We start from the raw sequence: 17,473 nt of genomic DNA, 5'->3' as shown, positions 1-17,473 counted from the left end.
GTCTTGCTGCAGAGCTGTTTCAGCACTACCACCACCAAAAATATGACAAATTGTGGCTTAAAAATACTCTCTAAAGAGCTCTGTAAAATTTTAATAGGCTGGTTAAAGAGGGAGAAATTACAGGATCACGTCACGATTTCCACAATACTTTACTTTTTTTCTACCTTATTAGCCTCAAAAAATCTGCAAATGATGGACTAGCCAAAAAACACAGTTTCTTTTTGTTCCACTTTCAATGAGCCTCAGAACAAACTACTTGCTCATATCAGTTTCCAAGCAATCTGTCTAGGCATCCAAGTTTATAAACTAGAAGAACTATTCAAGCCTCCTTTCTTTTAAACATACCCAAACCAAGAAGCTTGTTTAACAGGCCTGATATGCTCTGTGATTTATTCCTTGGCATTTCCAATAAATCATCTTTTTGGTTTTGTGATAAGACTTCAGCCCTTTTATTGCTAGCCATCTGTAGCAGATGCCAAAAAGCTGTGTTTCTGTGTGCTTCTGAAAACACACACATACAAAAAAAAATCTACTTTTTCCAGACCTCCAGGAGCACGCACTTTCTGAGCTCAAGTTTTCATCTTGGTTTTTAAGCAGAGACTTTAACTTCACACTAATCTAAAGAGGACCTTGCTACCACCAGCTTCACACATTTTCCAAGCCAGCATCTGTAAGTCTGCATGTATCCTTTCAGCTGTACTATCATACCACAGCCAATATTCAATACTGGCTGGAAGTGTCAGTAATCTTCCCATACGGAGAGATTTTAGACATGCTTGATACTTGGGTTTCCATGATTCTAGGCAATTCCCGAATACCTCTGGTTATTCTCCAAGGTAGCGTTACCTCTTCACTGCTTCAAAGTGCGGATCAAAGGCAAGAACAAATCTTATTGAGGGATATAAAAGAAAACCTACTCTATCTTACTTATTTACTCATTCTCAAAAGCACTGGGGTGGGCAAATGCAAGACATACAACTGTAGGCACTGCAAGTCACAACTTCTATAGTAGAAATTCCACATAAGTAGAAAAAATGGGCAGAAGAGCAGTTCTTCCTGGAAATCCCGAAGTACCTTACCTTGCTGATACTACTAAATATTCCTTCAGTGGAAGATTTGGCTAATTGTACACCTTTTCTTTTATGTGAACATGCTATAACAGTAAAAATGGGCAGACAGGGACCATCCTTCAAGTAAAATAGATTTCTTTTTTCTTATCTGCCTTTTGATCCCAGATGTAATAAGTGAGAAGACAGAAAATGGAAAACAAACACTGCCTTTCAATACATAAAGATGTAGAGGAGGTATGCCCCACACATATTAAAGAACAGGACTTCATAAAGCTCAGTAACATGCAAAGAGAAACTTTCCATGAGAGAAAGATGTAGACTCAATGGGAGGTATCATAGGAGTTTTTTAGTACTTCAAGACTACTTCAAACAAGATGCACGCAAACCATATCTCCGTGAACACCTGATCCCCGTCTAGGGATGAAAGAAGCAATGAGGCTCTGAATCATTAAGGTACATGACACTGTTCACATTTAAGCTCTTTAAGGTATGTAATGCAGGAACTGAACAGCCTGATGACTTGTCACACACAGAGCAGCCCATCACGTGGCACCTCCAAGGTTCAGAAGAAAATGCTAAACTCTTCTACAAAAAGAAAATAGAACAAGTAGTGTATCTGCGGCTCAAAAATCAAACCGCTGAGTGAAACATGTTATCACAGCTCCCATACACTTTTTCCCGCTCAAGACCCATGTCGTATGGAGATTTGCTGGATATTTTATGGCATTAAAAAATAAATACAACCTAACTTAAAGTATCTTCATAACAGAGTGGCATCACAGGCCCCAGACACTCAGTTTTGCTTTTGTCTGTACCCAGGACATTCCCACCAGCCTAAGACACTGCAGCTATAAAGCAGAGGAGGGTATTCAGCTCCATAATGATGTATGTCATAGTGCCACAACAGTAACCAAAGTTACCAAAGCTAACTTTTCCTCAGAAGCCTAAGCTCATGGGACATCACAGGCTTGCAGCCCAGCTGTGCATTTTGAGCAACATCACCTCCTACAAAACATCTGTTATGAACTACAAATGCTTCCACACAAACCTTTCATTTCCCCTCCATCAAGCCTACTCTCGATGCATAGCCCAGTAGCACAGACCTGCCCTTGCCAGAGAAGGCATAAGCAGCTCTGTATTTTCAAAGAAAAACCTAAGGATCCTTCTTGACTCAAGGTAATAACAACTTATAAGGGAGAGCCAAATGGCAGGTGAAAGCTTTTAATGAACTCTGAGGCAAAAAAAAAAAAAAAAAAAAGGCAAAACCTTTCTGACTAGTCATTTGAGAAATAATTAGCTCCTCGTGTAACATTCCCACATCTATCAACACTTCCCAATCTGTCTACAATTCAGCAGTCCAGCAGCACTATAAGGTAATCAGTCTGCAAGTGAAATTGGATCTATTCCCTGTGATACCTACCTGCCCACAGCAACACCTCAGTGACAACTGCCGGTTTTTCACATCCTCAGAAAAGAAACTGAAATATCACAAAGGCATGTCTCTCTGAAATCTCTCAGTAGTACTGTTTGTATCCCATCATTCCACTCTTTTCTCCCACCACTGCAATAGCGTGACCTTTTCATTGTTGTTTCATCATCCTGGGTTCATTCAGCATTTGGTGTAACAGCACAGCCTAGAAATTATTTCCTTTACTAGGTATTTCCACCAGGTTTTGTACAGTAATTTATCATGACTTACTGGACATCCAAGTAAGGTGCAAAATACTTACTGCATAATCATATTTAGACTAACAATATCTAATGTGTCCTTTTGGCTAAGGCATTATTTTCTAGTAGTCCCTATGAAAGTATGAAATGGCAAAACTCACGTTTCACAGCCTTCTTGTTCATGCTGGGAGATGAAGATCTCCAAAGCAGTGTCCCAGGGGTGATGCCATCAAATAACACGCAGACATCTGAAGGGAATCTCAGCATTTAGGATTTTATTTCTAATGCTAGCAGAGGATCACCCCTATGCCAAACTCCTGTTCTGCACTTTTCCAGTTGCCAAGGAAAGGTGTTGGGAGCTGTGTGAGCCTGTGTTGTACAGCAGTGCTAATGATGGCTTAATCTTGTTACATGATAAATAGTCTTGACGCTGAACGTGCCATGTGGTCCACACTCAGTTGGCTGCTTTAGTCCTTTCCTGGTGTCAGCCAAGAGCACTGTGAGCTTTGTGAGCCCAGCTGGTCAGCAGGAGCACAAGAAGTGCCCGTGGAAATTCAACGCATATTAAACAGGAAAGGACTCAACAGTCAACCACAAGATACTTTAAGTGCTGAGCAAAAGAAACTGTGCCAAGTTCCCCAATTTACAGTCATTATCACAGCTGCCCCCTGCTCCTTCCCAGAAGCTTCCCTCTCCCCTTACGCCTGGGAGAAGGCAGGATTTGAAGGAACTGATGTGGCTACTCCCACACAAAGACCCACAGACCACTGCAAAGGGCAGAGTCAACAACCATTTCTAAGTGTGGTAAAGCCTAGCAGTAACAGCTGACTAAACCAGGAGTCAAATCATCATGGCAAATGACCAGAATTGTTTGTAACATCAATGCTGAAACCTAGCAACTTCTTCAAAATCAGTAAAGTTATGAGAAATTAATTAATAGTTGGCTTATTACAGGACAGAATCATCACAGTGAAAATAAGGGTCCTACTGCAAGCATGTTTATTTACCGTCAGTTTTATTGTTGCCTTGGCACTTCTTATAATACATGTAAAATATTCCTATGGTTAGGGACCCGGCTATCCTTTCACAACTGTCCACACATGACAAACAGGCCTGACAGGACAGGACCTCCCAATTCATTAGGCCCAGCTTCTGAAGCCCCATGGGAGCCAGCAACACAGTTACTTCAGATACTGAAAAAACACCATCAAAACAGCTATTTCAGTATTTCCCCTCACCCCCAACCCAGCAGTCCCAAGCCTACCCAGGAACTCCTTACTCTGTTAGAATTTTTTTTTTCCATCCCAGCACACTCATGGTCAGCCTACACAAATTTACTCCTGCATTATCACCCAAAATAGTTCTGTTCCCTTCCTGATGTTTACCGACCTGATGCATTTATGTGCAGAGATTAAGGCTGCTCTCTCATTTTCAGTGCAATACACAAAGACATTTTCTCTTAAGAAAGAGGTCTGAACCATGGCTGGTTAAGCCTAGGCAGCAGGCATCACACACATACCAGGTTACAAAGAAAACTAAACAACCCAAAAGCACCAGGTCTCTTTTGCTTATGGACAGATACATACTGGTTTTGTAAGCTTTCATTACTCAAAAACACTACTTACAGCATGCGTTCTTACAGTTTCTTGCTGCTTACTTAGTTGCCCCTCTCTCGAGAAAAACCCAACCCAACCTAAGAAAGCCTGCTGGCATCAAGACATAGATCTCTACTTCTACAAATATATGTTTTTTCTAAATATTATTTATTATACATTTATGGAGGATGAAGTTAACTGACTCCAGTCTGAGCCCTGTACTCTCCTCGGAGGCAAAGGGGTTTCAGCATCATGCCCCAAATGTTAATGTTTTACATTCCATTTAATTTATTGACTTCTGAATAATTTTTACTTGAACTGTATTTAAAACGGCACCTTCAAGAATTCCCACAGCCATATAATGGAACTGTATTTGCTTTTTTTAAAACGGTGAATAAACCTGTCTTACAGTGGATGCTGAATGATATTTGGCAACCCATATGAACAGAATTAGTCTCCAGTCTGGAAACCAGCTACCGACCTGGAGGGAGGGAAGGGTTGCTACTATGCTTTCATTCTGAAACTTCATTTTTAGCCACACTGCAAAACTCTGTCAGAACAAGCTTTTTGACCGGGATTTCTCCTATTCACTTCAAAACTCAGCACATTTTACATTGGAGTTACTGAGATCAAATTGATTTAGGTTCCAGCAATGCTATTAAGATCCCCAAAGATTCTGAACTCTCAAAGCCCATTTGCAAAGCTTTCTGAATACAGAGACTGAACAGGCTTTGTACTTGCAAACATAAAGTAAGAATTCACAATCCTTTTAAAACAAGGTACATCACTATCTCCAAACTACAAGTTATTGGAAGTTTTCTCATTCTCCAGGCAGGCCCTTTAACATTTTTCCCTCAGTTCACTTGCTTTTTAGGAGAAATTAAAAAGACCAAATAAAAGAAACATCTGTGGGAACAGCTGCACAAATATTGCAGCTGCCAGAGATAAGATTTCTTTCTAGCATCCAAGATTTCTTGTTTTGTGTTTTGCAAGACCGCTTAGTAGTGGGTAACCACAGTGACTATCCATGCATCTGACATGTAATTTTGATCTCAATCACGGATAAGAGGTAAAAGCTCAACACAAACCCACCATAGAGACACACAAACACACACAACCAGAAAAAAATCAGAAACCCAAACCCTTGAAGGAAATGCCCAGAGGCACCACCATACAAAGGTTATACAGCAAATAAGCTGCTTGCTCTGACTTCTTGTGGACAATCAAAATACCAGGGTAAGTAATTTATAATTATAAGCAGATGTACAGCCCAGCTTTTTCACTGTTATCTCACATTTAACACCACCACTAAGACCCCAAATAACTCAGCACAATTTCCAAGACAATACTTTGGTAATTCGGCGATGATATCATTAAATAAATAGATTTCCAAAAGTCTGTCTTCATCTCCTAGATACATGTCTGTCTTCATATATTTGTCTTTGATTTGCAGCAATCTGTTGTGCTCCAATGGGAAGCATTAAGAATGAGTTTTATCGTACTCTGTGCTATATATTAGTAACTGTAATTCTTATTTCTCAGTCAAAGCCCAAGTAGGTATGATTAGCACTCTATTACAGTATTAATCAGCTGAAGTAGCCAGTTATAAATACATATGGCCATGATGGCCACAAGCTCTTGGAGCTATCATAGAATGCGCAGCTCCTCCAGACTTAGGGATTTACTGAAACTTTTTTTCCTCCTCCAAAATACTGAAAGAATTACCAGACATTTTGGCTGTGGAGGGCAGTCACCACATTTAGCTGATCCACAGCGCAGGATCTGAAGAACAAGGAGCAGAGCTAACTGTCTGCAGCCTCTGCATCATTTTTCTTTCTCAACCAACTCAGGAGGGGCCTTAAGCATACTTTAAGTCACCCTTGACTGTAGTGCTCTCCCATTTGCTAAACAGTCATTTAGCACACTGGGACTGTCAGAGCAGGGTAGCGCTTCAGCTTCTTATTTTTTCACCTCTACAGTGCCAGCTGTCAAGCTGGGTATGTAGAGAAAGACTTTCTACTTAAATAAGCTCCAACATGCTTCAGGGGGTCTGCTCCGCTTGAAATCATGTGATCCACTCTTGTGATTCATTTTCTAAACACTCACCGTCTAAGATTGTGCACGCACGTGCCTACAGCACTACTTGGAAACAGGGTTGTAATCTTTAAAAATCAAAAGCACAAGGATTCATCACAACTTGCTTTGCAACATCAACTCTTATCCTTCCTTACAGCCACACACTTCCAGCTGAAGAAGGCAAGCCTTCACGTATAGCAACAGCCTGCTGTAGTCATTCAGCTCCTTTCCATCAAGCCACAAACAGAATATCAAATTATTTTTTCCCCCTATAGAAGGAACATCCAAACAAAAGAGGGTCAAAACTGAACAAACAGATGGCTACAAGGGGATGGAAAGAGTCCACCCAGCCCAGCATCCTGTCTCTAACTGAGACTAAAGTAAAACCTCAGGGACAAGCAGGGTAACCCAGACAAGCATGCAACAATTTTTTTGGCTAGCTACCCTTAAAGCTGGATTTTCCCTTCACTAACCACAACATTTTCCAGCAAGCCCTTGTGCATCTTGATTACACTTTATTTGCATCTTGTGCACAGTACTATCTCCTTTCATTTGTTTTGAGCCTGCTGCTGTCACTCTTGGATACATCCTGGGATTCCTGTACTGGAAAATGAGGGAAGAACTGGCCTCTGCTCACCCTTTCCTTGCCACTCGTTAATGCAGTTCTCTCGGTCATTTCATCTCCAGGCTGAAAAGCTCCTTCCTGCTTCACTGTTTCTTGGATAGAAGCTGTGCTATGCCCTTGACTGTTCTTCTCACCCTTTTTTAAACCTTTTCCAGCTTAAGCTGCAAACTACTAGCACTTTCAGGCAGCCAGCAACTTCCCTGGTGTCACCACTATCCTCCTTCACATTTTTCTTCTCACAAAGGAGGATGTGGTAGCTGGGGGAGCTTAAAGAAACAGCTAGAAAGGCAGCCTAAGGAAAATCCAGGATGCTACCACTGGAGCTGAGGTCAGGTCATCTGAGTAAGAATTAACCAGAAGGCTACTTTCTCTGCCTACTGAAGGAGCACTTCACCTCCTTGCAAAACAGGGAAACACCTCAAAATATGGAAATAACCAACACACTTTGGCCCAGACCACACTAACGCAGGAAAAAACATGTTTGGTTCTCCCAGTTAGTGACCTAGAGGGATCATACTGCCCTCAAGATACAGACAAACTTCTGGGTTTTTGCGTTTTACTTTTTATAACACTTCATGATTGTTCAATTTGGCAGGCCAAGAATATCAGCCCAATTAAAATTTAAACTGCTCTAAAAGCAAAGACACATGTAGTAAAAAGACAACAGGACACACCAGTTAAATTTTGGAAGCAACAGACGTGCAAGATGTCTTCACTAAAGAGCTACTAATCATAATTGCTATTATACAAAATTGAACAGAATTAAATATAGGAAAATGAATGTTATTTCATGACAAGAAACTGTATAAACATTGCCAAGGAATTCAAGACTTGTTGCTAAATTTTGTCTCATTGAGCCATAGAGAATGAAAGCCCCTCCAAACTAACCAGTACAACAGTAAACAATGCAAGTTTGTTAAAATCACTGAGCTTGTGTGCTCCTTCAAGGCCTCTGGCTTGGTAGAGCATGACACTTTCATTAGGAAAGTCCAATGAAACAAGAGCTGGGCCAGCCAGACAAAATTTATTCAAACAGTTAACAGATAAGTCAAAAACCATGACTGTAAAAAAAAAAAAAAAAAAAAGCATCATACTGCAGGTGGTTTCTAGTCTCAGGGGATCTTATTTCACAGTTTAGCCAATGACTTGGAAGAAAATTTTTTTTTTTAAAAAAGATCATGAGTTAAAAACTGTGCAGGTGACAAGTACGAAGGAAGCCGTTAATTGCAAAGAGGAAATGTGACTAACAGACAGCTGTTTGTGCACCAGCCCATGTGTTCTTGCTCAGCAGACACACAAATTGTGAAGAACTGACAGCACCTGAGAGCATCCTCCTGAAGAAAGAACCAAGGTCCCTGTTCAACACAACAGCCCCATCTCTACTGACATCACAAGACTATTTAACAAGGAAAAAGACAGTATAAAATCATTGTGTCTCTGGGTTTCGCAGGACTACACCCTAAGTATTACCTCCAGCGCTGGTAAACATCTAGAAGCATTCTGGAAAACTGGAAACCATTTATTAAAAGGCTGGAATCACTAAAGAATGGGAGAACATAATGAAGGAACTCTGTTTTCTGCTTTTACAAACAGAAAGTAAAGAACAATAGTAACTCTAGAAGGAGCAGAAATTTGTATTGAGAAGGCTATTAAACGTACAAAAAGCTAATAACAACCAGAGCTAACAAAGCTGGTAGTTAAAGACAGTGAAATAAAACAAGCAGTAAAGCACATAATTTAAGACTGATGATAATTACACCAAGTGAATATACTGCAGAGCACTGAGAGTTCATCAAGTGACTTTCTGTTAGCAAAACAGGATAATTTTCAAAAATAAATGACCTAGCTTATAAATGGGACCTAATCAAGGACCCTTATGGTTCACATTTGATTCGTAATCAAATACAAAATAAATTTACAGCTTCACTCCAGTCCTTAGCATCCACACTCTGATCACAAAAATGTAACTGGCAAAATGCTGAAGTAGGAGGAGTCAGGAAAAGTACAAGAAGCTGCAGAATAGGAAGGAGTTTCTCTGCATGGAGCTCCTCACATCAAGATCTGCCACCTAGACAGGCTGCCACAGCCAGCTTGCTAACCAAAAGTCACTTCATAAACTCAATGCTTGCAGGCACATCCTGGATGTACCTATTGAAAGTGAAGACAACAAAACCATGAGGCTTGGCAAGCACCAGCTGCTGGCTGTCCTAGCAAGGTTGGGACACCACAAGAACCAAAGCGAGCTGCTTCCTAACACTATCCAGCTGCTTCTGGGAGCTCATGCACAGTGCCATGGCGAGGCAGCCTGGCTCCTGGCTCCCACAGTACTGCTGCCACCAAAGGCTGTGTGCCCTCCCCACTGCTATAAGGCTGGGATTTCAGCATCATTTGATTACATCTCTACAGATTAAGGATTTTTATCTGTCTCAGCACAGGACTTGAAGTCTGCTATGCTGCTGAAGCTGACATACACCCATCTTTGAGATGCCTGGTATTTTCATACCCTTTTCATTGCTATAGAACTGAGCCACCTTTTCTCCTCCAATTTAAAAAAAAAAAAGGCAATTAATCAATGTTTTCTAAATAAATGCAGGCAACAACTATAAAAAAATATCTAACTTGAAATCATTGCTTTTAGCATAATAACAGAAACCAACATAGACCAAATCTTACCACTAGTACTTTCTGCAGTCTTACATGTAGGATGAGAATCTAAGCTGGAAATTTAGCCTCTTTTATCTTTTTAAGTTTCTGTTCCTCCCAAGACTAGCAGTGGAGTAACAAGTTTCATAGAAAGCTGTGTGTTTCACTATCATCCAACATTATCGGCCACTCGTCTTAACCTGGAGTCCTCCACATTACAGAAAGTCAAGGTCCAGACAGTGAATGAAGAAACCCTATATACCAGTGTTTTTCTTGTTTTAGAATGCCAACATAAAACCTTTTCTTTTTCTTCCTGGCTGAAAGCTAACATACAGTTCATTCACCTGCAAGACAGTTTACAACACCAATGCCACCCCAATATTATAGTGTCGCACTCTGTTCCAGAAGGTTATTTTTAAAAAAAAACAACTCCTGTCAAGCATTCCCTCTGTCCAATATAGATAAAGCAAGTAAGTAATAGCTCCAGGAATAAAGCATACTTCCAAAGGCCATCAGGTCACAATAAAAACCAAACAGCCTGCAGAGAAGACAGCTAAAGGTAATATAGGATGCAAATCACTTCAAACTACCCACTGTGAATTTCAGCTCCTTCCCTTCCCCCCCAACCCGGTGTGTTTAAAAAAAAACAGATATTGAATCAAGCAGCAAGAGATGAAAAGGTCCTAAGAGAGACCTGTGTACAATAGCTGCACATGGAGCTCGAAGGGGTTTTCTCTATTCTAGTTACTTCTGAAGACATGACCTTATCAGAAGTTCAAACTATTACTTGTGAGGCAATTTCCTTTAAGGGATCTTCATTTCTAGCTTTCTTAACTCCATCTTATGAAAACTAAACCTAGCTATAGGACCACTAATAAAAGCGATCTTTACACACCAGCCTGCATGCAAACACAGGAGAGTCTTTAAAGGAATAACCCACAGGCTCCCTCTCACTTGCACACAGAAGTGCTTTGCCATACAGTGCGAAGAAGTGGTGTCTTCCACACAGAATCATGTTGCTAGCAGAGTTTTCTACATGGCTTTATTTTTTATTTTTTTTTACTTACTGTGGGCCTTTCTTTTTTCCCTTGGGTGGGCAAACTATTTATTCCAAACTAAACTTACTTAATTTCATTAAGAATGAAAACCAAGAACAAGAGAAGGAAAAAAGCAGCTGAGAGACAGGACAACAATCAAAGAAGAGGCAGACAAATAAGTTTAGGCACCATGCACAAAGAAACACGAGTTCGAAGCACATTTATTTTTAACACAAGTCACTGTATCACGTACTAGAAGATGCCTTTTGCAATAACATAACCTGCCACAACATGAAAATTTCATGGGACTGGAAACAAAGCACTTGACTCTCACTCGCTTTTCTCTACCTCTGCTTTTAACTCTACATGTCTTCTTGTGAGTATGAGGTGCCACTTCAATGATTTTTAGCTAGGACTGGATGCTTTGCCCCTTGTATTAATAAAAAACCCTCGCTTATTTCTTACCTCACAGGAAATTCTTTTTCCCCGAATGTACAAAAGTTATTGTCACCTTCCAGGTACAGAACTACTCTGCAACAGAAAAACTTAACCTAACAGCATCTTAATACCTGCTGATCTAATAAGAGCTTTCACCTTCTCCCAGCACCCATGCTACTTAACACAGACAAACAGAATTCAGATTAGACAAATTCAGTGTTATGAACTCACTATGCTACACAGGGAACTAAATTGGTTTCTTGTTTCTACCTATACAGGACAAGGGTACCTATCTAAAAATACCCTGCTGTTTTTTTCCAGTCATCTGTTGTAAAAATGTTTCTAACATCATCAAACATGAATTACTTACTATTGCTGACACTGCTGAAAAAAGAAAACCCCCAAACTGACAACATACGTTCATGTTACTACTATGAAAGATAGAGAGATACATACAAGCCCAACAGAGGGGAAAAAAGGGGAAGCCAATTACTCCATTAAAAAGAAATCCACTCAGTAGCTCAAAAATCCACTGAAGACTCTCAAACTCTTTTGTGATTACTATCAGTGTCCTTGCTGTCGAGTCTGTCCCAGTGAGAACCTTGATTCTGAAAGCCTGCTACAGATATTTGTGTACGAGGAGGAAGATTTTAAGACAACCATCACAAATTCGAAGATGAACACTAACATGGAGATTGCAGAAAGCACAAAGGGCTTTTAGTTATATTTAAGCTAACAAGTAGTCAGATGACACATACTCTGCTTGTACCCCTGAAACCAACAAAAAGGAATCCCGTTACAAAGTATTTGACATTGTTAGGAAATAACAGCACACACCACCACTTCGAGATGCCCCCACACACACACACCCTCCAGCAGGCAAGACCAGCCGTAACACTCACAGACAGCTGCTGCCACTGCTTCCTGGTCTGCAGCAATTACTCGTCCTGCAAAGACCACACGGTTTTGTCACCAAGAGAAAAATCACAGCGATGCTACCTACCCGGGTTTTAGCTGCAGCGCTGACCCAGTCCAGCGAGAGCTCCGGAACTGCCCCAGACCAGGACTCCTACCTTCCACAGGCAGGGTCAATATTCTCACCCATAAACACGGTGGCTTCTTGAGACAAATTCGGAAAGAGTGACAGCTTGTTTCAGCTTGACTGCACTCCGAAGTTTCTTTTCCTTCCCCCTCTCTCAGCCGCTCAGCCGATCCGCGCACACCCAAGGCTACCGCCACCACACAGCAGCTCTGCGCTCCCCACCGTACGTCCTCCAGAAATCCCAGCTGGCGCACGAGGAGGAGCAGCCCAAGAAGTTAAAAAGAGTGGCTGTGTGTGTATGAATGTGTAAATATACAGTACGAGAGGCTGGAACGGCCTCCCAGGGCCAGCCCGCAGACACAGCCCCGCGTTTCAGATTTCATTGGCAGCTGTCAGCTCTGGAGCGCGCCAGCGGCACTGCTGTAGCGCCGGGGAGGAATCCGGCCCCCTTCCCAGACATCTCTGGAAATCCCAGCGACACGGCACCCGCCTCCCCGACAGTGCCTGGAGACCCTCCGTGAGCTGCTTCACCATGCTGCTGGTGCTGCGGAGCGGGGTCTGCGCTCTCAGGGGTAGGACACAGCCGCGCTACGCACTGCGATTCCTCTCAGCGCTACCATGCGCTTCTGCCAGAGACCTTACACGAGCAGCCGCAGCAGCAGCAACTCGATCGTGCCCTTGGGGCAAGGGGCTCCTCTCCTGCTGCATACGGCCACCAACTGACAGAGACACCCTGTGACCCTACACAGATGTTTGCTGCCGCCCACCTCCTTTTTTATTTTCGCCTGTGATGCCTCTTCAGTCAACCAGACACACTCTTAAGTGGTCTTGACTCATCTACTTTCAACAGCCTGCCTCTCTGCGACTGGGTACGATGGTCTGTTTAAGTGGGACTAAGGATTTTACCTTGGGTGGACCTGACAGAGGTCTCCGTGGAACCTGCACAAGGTCTGCATGCCTTTTCCCGCAGGCCCAGCCCCAACTCAGTCACACAGCAGAAATCAGGATGGGAGTTATGATGGGAACCGCAGCTGTAATTGGGTTTCAGGAGCCGCTGTTCCCTCTCTGAATAGCATGACTGTCGTCTGTTCCCGGGTGACTCAGTGAGCGTGAGGCTGCACTCTTCCCCACACTTGGTGCAAGTAATGATGTGTATCCTCTGTCCTCCCTCCCACCACCTCACTCCAGCACATCAGATGCCACAGTACTGGTTTTAGGTGGAAAAACAACCTCTCTTGGAAAATATTAATTGCCCTGTGTTACTGGTCACATCTTTCAGATCCCCATCAGGAGAAAAAGCAGCAGTCTCTAATACTATACCACAATGAGGTTATAAGAAAAAATTACTACTAATAATAGCTGAAAACAGCACAACAGTACACTTTTACACCCAGTTTCCGCATACTGTACACACTTAAGAAAAAAAACCCTGCCCATTTTCAGCTACACATACCAGCCACGTGGTGTTCCTCTAATGACTGGAGCTGGCAAATCTGTAGAAGCTGGAAAAGTGTTTTGCATGACCTAGAATCTCAGCATCTGATGAGTATGCAGTTTGGACAGACCTAGACACACTTCCACCGACTTCCCTCCCATGACCCACTTCTCAGAATTCTGCATTTGCTGGTTCCAGCTCCACCCAATGTGACAGCACTAAAAACTCCTGAGTACTACAAGACATAGTTACAGCCTTTTGCAAGCAATCAGTTTAACAAATTCCTCAGGTCTATGAAGTTTTTCAATAGATGAGGTCTGAAGAACATTTACATACTGTTAACATATGACATGTTATAGCTTGCAGCAGTGATAATGGGATACCACTGCACTGGAGCAGCTTCTGCTTTTAACGGGGGTGGGGGTGGGGTGGAATAATAATAAAAAAATCATTCAACTGCCTGGTTATTCACAGTTCATCAAATCTCTGAACTCTGCCTCTCACTAATACTGCAAGAAGGGTTGAGGCCTGCAGCAGCCAGCCCAGATATCAGCACATGAAGGGGAATACACCCAAGACACCTTCCTCACTTTCCCCGTCTGTCATGAGAATAGTCAGCCAGAAAAAAGAACTATGCAAGCCACTCAGCCCAAGGGCTGGTTCCCACTCCTGTCCCTTGAAAACAAGTCCGCAGAGATAAAACAAGGAGAAGGCAGAGCAAAACCATTCCCATCATCTCTCTGCCAAATTCAGAGATGAGGCCAACAGAGGTCCTCAGCATCAGGGACAGCATGCTGCACCTCGCTAAAATGCAGCTTGTCCCAACAACCACGCCAGTTTGAAGAAACACTAAGTCTTGCTGCCACTACACCAGTGTAATTTTTTTTCCCTCCAAGAGTAAACAGAGTATACAGATACACGGCTGCTCAAGAAGAGAAAGTAAACATGCACAAACTTTAGACAGCAAAGAGGAGAACACAATTAAACACATGCACAGCAGGATACCTGTGCTGGCCTTCGGTCTGGTTAGCTGCCAAAGGCAGGCTCACAAGGAGAACAGCCAGAATGACATACTAGAAAAAACATTTTTTAATGGGCTGGAAAGCCTTCCACCATCAAGGACCATGCCTGCTCTGATGAGGTGCCTGTACATATGGGAGCCTCACTTTATGCATCACAGTAATCGACACTATATAAAAACTTAACGCAGGCACTTCTGTAACTTTCGTCTCCGCAGCTCCGTGCCTTTATTTGAACAACAGCCATATTAACACACAAGACCTCTTGTTTAAATTATAGGAAATTACTGTTCTGTTACTGTACTGTTCTCTTAAGAGAGAAGTAACCCCAGGGAAATTTCCAGCTACCAGAGAGAAAGGAGAGTGGCACAATGTACTTCCTAAGCACAGAGACACACAGGAAGCAAGCTGCAGGGCAGACTGGAACTGCTGGCTGCAGCAGTGGGCACACGCAGACCCCCTGGTCCTGCGCCAGAACTGCTCACACACAGCAGAAAGCTCACAGCCTTGGGCCCGCAACATGGGTGCTTTCAAAAACTGAGCTGCAAAGCCACTCATATCCTAGAAGAACCGCACATTTGAAGTCTGGCTATTAATACATAATTACAACAATAACAATGAGGAGACCTTTTGAAGTCAGATTTCCTTCCTTCTCTTATTGGTGGCCCTTTGCTACTGTTCTTTCTCTCTGCAGCAGTCATGGTTTGCTAGCTGATATCCTTTTCAAGCTGAGTTTCAGAACATAAAACAATTCATATTTGCAGCTTTATGGGCTCATCTGCAAGACACATTAAAACTCTTCACCCCATCTTGTGTTTTCTGTGTGTACATCATCAGTAACATTACTCATTCATTATCTACATCAGCGAAGGGCCAGCAGGACCAGATCTGTAACTGGAAATGGTTTACCCAACTCCATGCAATACACCACTAAGACTAAGAAAAGCCTGGGCTGGTGCTGGTAGGTACCCAGCTAGTTTTCCTTGCCAAGACTGCTCCTATCTAACTTCTTGGATATCTTACCTGAGCAGACTGGGACACAAAGACTTGACCTTTGCGTAGCAGGGAATTATAATTTTGAATCTTTCTGTCTGGAAGAAAAACATGATGGTTTTTTTCAAAACATCTAATGGGACAAACCCGATACACTGTACCAAGCAATCAAACAAATGGGAAGGATGAAAACTGCATTTGCATGGGACAGAGTGAGTCTGCTCAGGCACGGCATACCCATGGGCAAGTGCAGGCAGTTCCAAAGATAACTCTACACCTCTGGACAAACATGCTCCTTTTGCAAGTGGGGTCACTTAGCTGGGGGTCATGGAGTACCTTAGCCAAGTTCCCTCTTCCCTGCTCATCTTATGTAGAAATGGATCTGTAATTACTACCACCACTGAACTATTTACAGTCCACTACTAAGCCTCTTGCCCTTAAAGCCTTTTATACCAGTGGAAGCAGCAAACTGACTTTGTTGCTCTGTGCAGAGCCTCACCTTCTCACCTCATCACTGCAGAAGGCATAACAGGTTATTTGTTTAAAATCTACTGCTAAAGTTAACCGTGTGACTGTTAACACCTGAAGATACACACTGAAAAGTTTTGCCCCACAGGATGCCAAACAACAACAACAAAAAATAATTTCATTCAGTAAGTCTTATTTTGCAAGCATTTTCTGATCTAGCAAGAGGGGGTCTGCACAGCTTGTGGACTTCATAGAGTATACACAGAAGCCTCACTCTTTATGTGTTCATGTGCGTATATACACAGTCTTTGTAACAGGGCTTCTCTGCAGGCATCACTACTGTCTGGTGAACAAACTGGACAAGTGTATAAAAAAAACGGGAAAAAACACTTTTTTCAATATAACTAAACCCTGAAGGCATCTGCTGCCCCTGCAGTTTCTGTTGGCTAGTACTGATGGAGAAGGTGGTACTGAATTCACTACACATTTTGGGAAATATCTTCTCATCCTATTCGCAGCGGTTATGTTGTGCAATAGAGCAGGCTGGATAGTCACTTCCCATATTCAGTTTCATGGAAATCAGTTCACCTTAACCCCTAACCCACTTTACAGATGAAATCTGTCTTACCTCCCCAGTGTCTGGAGTATTTTGGAAGATGTACAATTTTTAAACACTACTGTTCCAACATTTGTTGGCTATTTTTGAGTACTGGCTCACCACTGTTTCCTTCATTCATCCAATATTACAGTCAATAATATTACAGTCAATATTACAGTCAAAAAGAACTGGGATATAATATAGCAGGTTGCAGCAAAATCTAAAGCCACAAGGTAGAAAACACAACCACAGCTCGCTGAATAAATATCGTTCTATATCATTAGTCCCCAGCAAGAAAAGGACAAGCCACACTCAGAATTAATTGACGAAACCTAGAAAAGTGGCTTAAATCTTTACTGTTTCCATAGGGACAGATTCTGCAAGATGTTTCACAAATTAGTCAAGCTACTTACACTAATAGCCCTAAATCAGAGACATGAAAGTGCTCAAAGACAGGGCCAAAACCTGACACATCTGAAAAAGGATTGAAAACTGTAGGTAATCTTCCCTACACACACAGGAGACTTTAGTCATAGTCATCAGGAATGTTTTGATAATCTGTGCATCTTCAAATCTATGAAATCTAGTTGTCCAGCTGGGAATCATTTTATCTCAGAGAACCCACAGACATACAGCCACTTTCACATCCACTTCTCTCAACTGCAGCAAGATATTACTCACCAGTTTGTAGACTTTCTGCTTTCTGTGCCTTACAACTTCTTCCAGCCCTGTGCTCGGCAACTGAACCTCACACACAACTTTTAGT

At 42.3% G+C, this 17,473-nt stretch overlaps 1 protein-coding gene across 1 annotated transcript in view; it reads right to left on the bottom strand.

Moving 5' to 3' along the window:
- ARHGAP24 (Rho GTPase activating protein 24) overlaps window positions 1-12,479 on the bottom strand; it is a 220,499-nt gene extending 208,020 nt beyond the window's left edge. The window contains exon 1 of the mRNA XM_037395508.1: window positions 12,156-12,479. The gene's annotated coding sequence lies outside the window, so the exon portion shown is untranslated. The remainder of the gene's footprint in view (window positions 1-12,155) is intronic.
- Window positions 12,480-17,473: the final 4,994 nt, after the last annotated feature.

The sequence above is a fragment of the Falco rusticolus genome, chromosome 1 (assembly GCF_015220075.1).
Source record: "Falco rusticolus isolate bFalRus1 chromosome 1, bFalRus1.pri, whole genome shotgun sequence".
NCBI classification, from domain to species: domain Eukaryota; kingdom Metazoa; phylum Chordata; class Aves; order Falconiformes; family Falconidae; genus Falco; species Falco rusticolus.
This window is presented reverse-complemented; position numbering and strand designations above follow the sequence as displayed.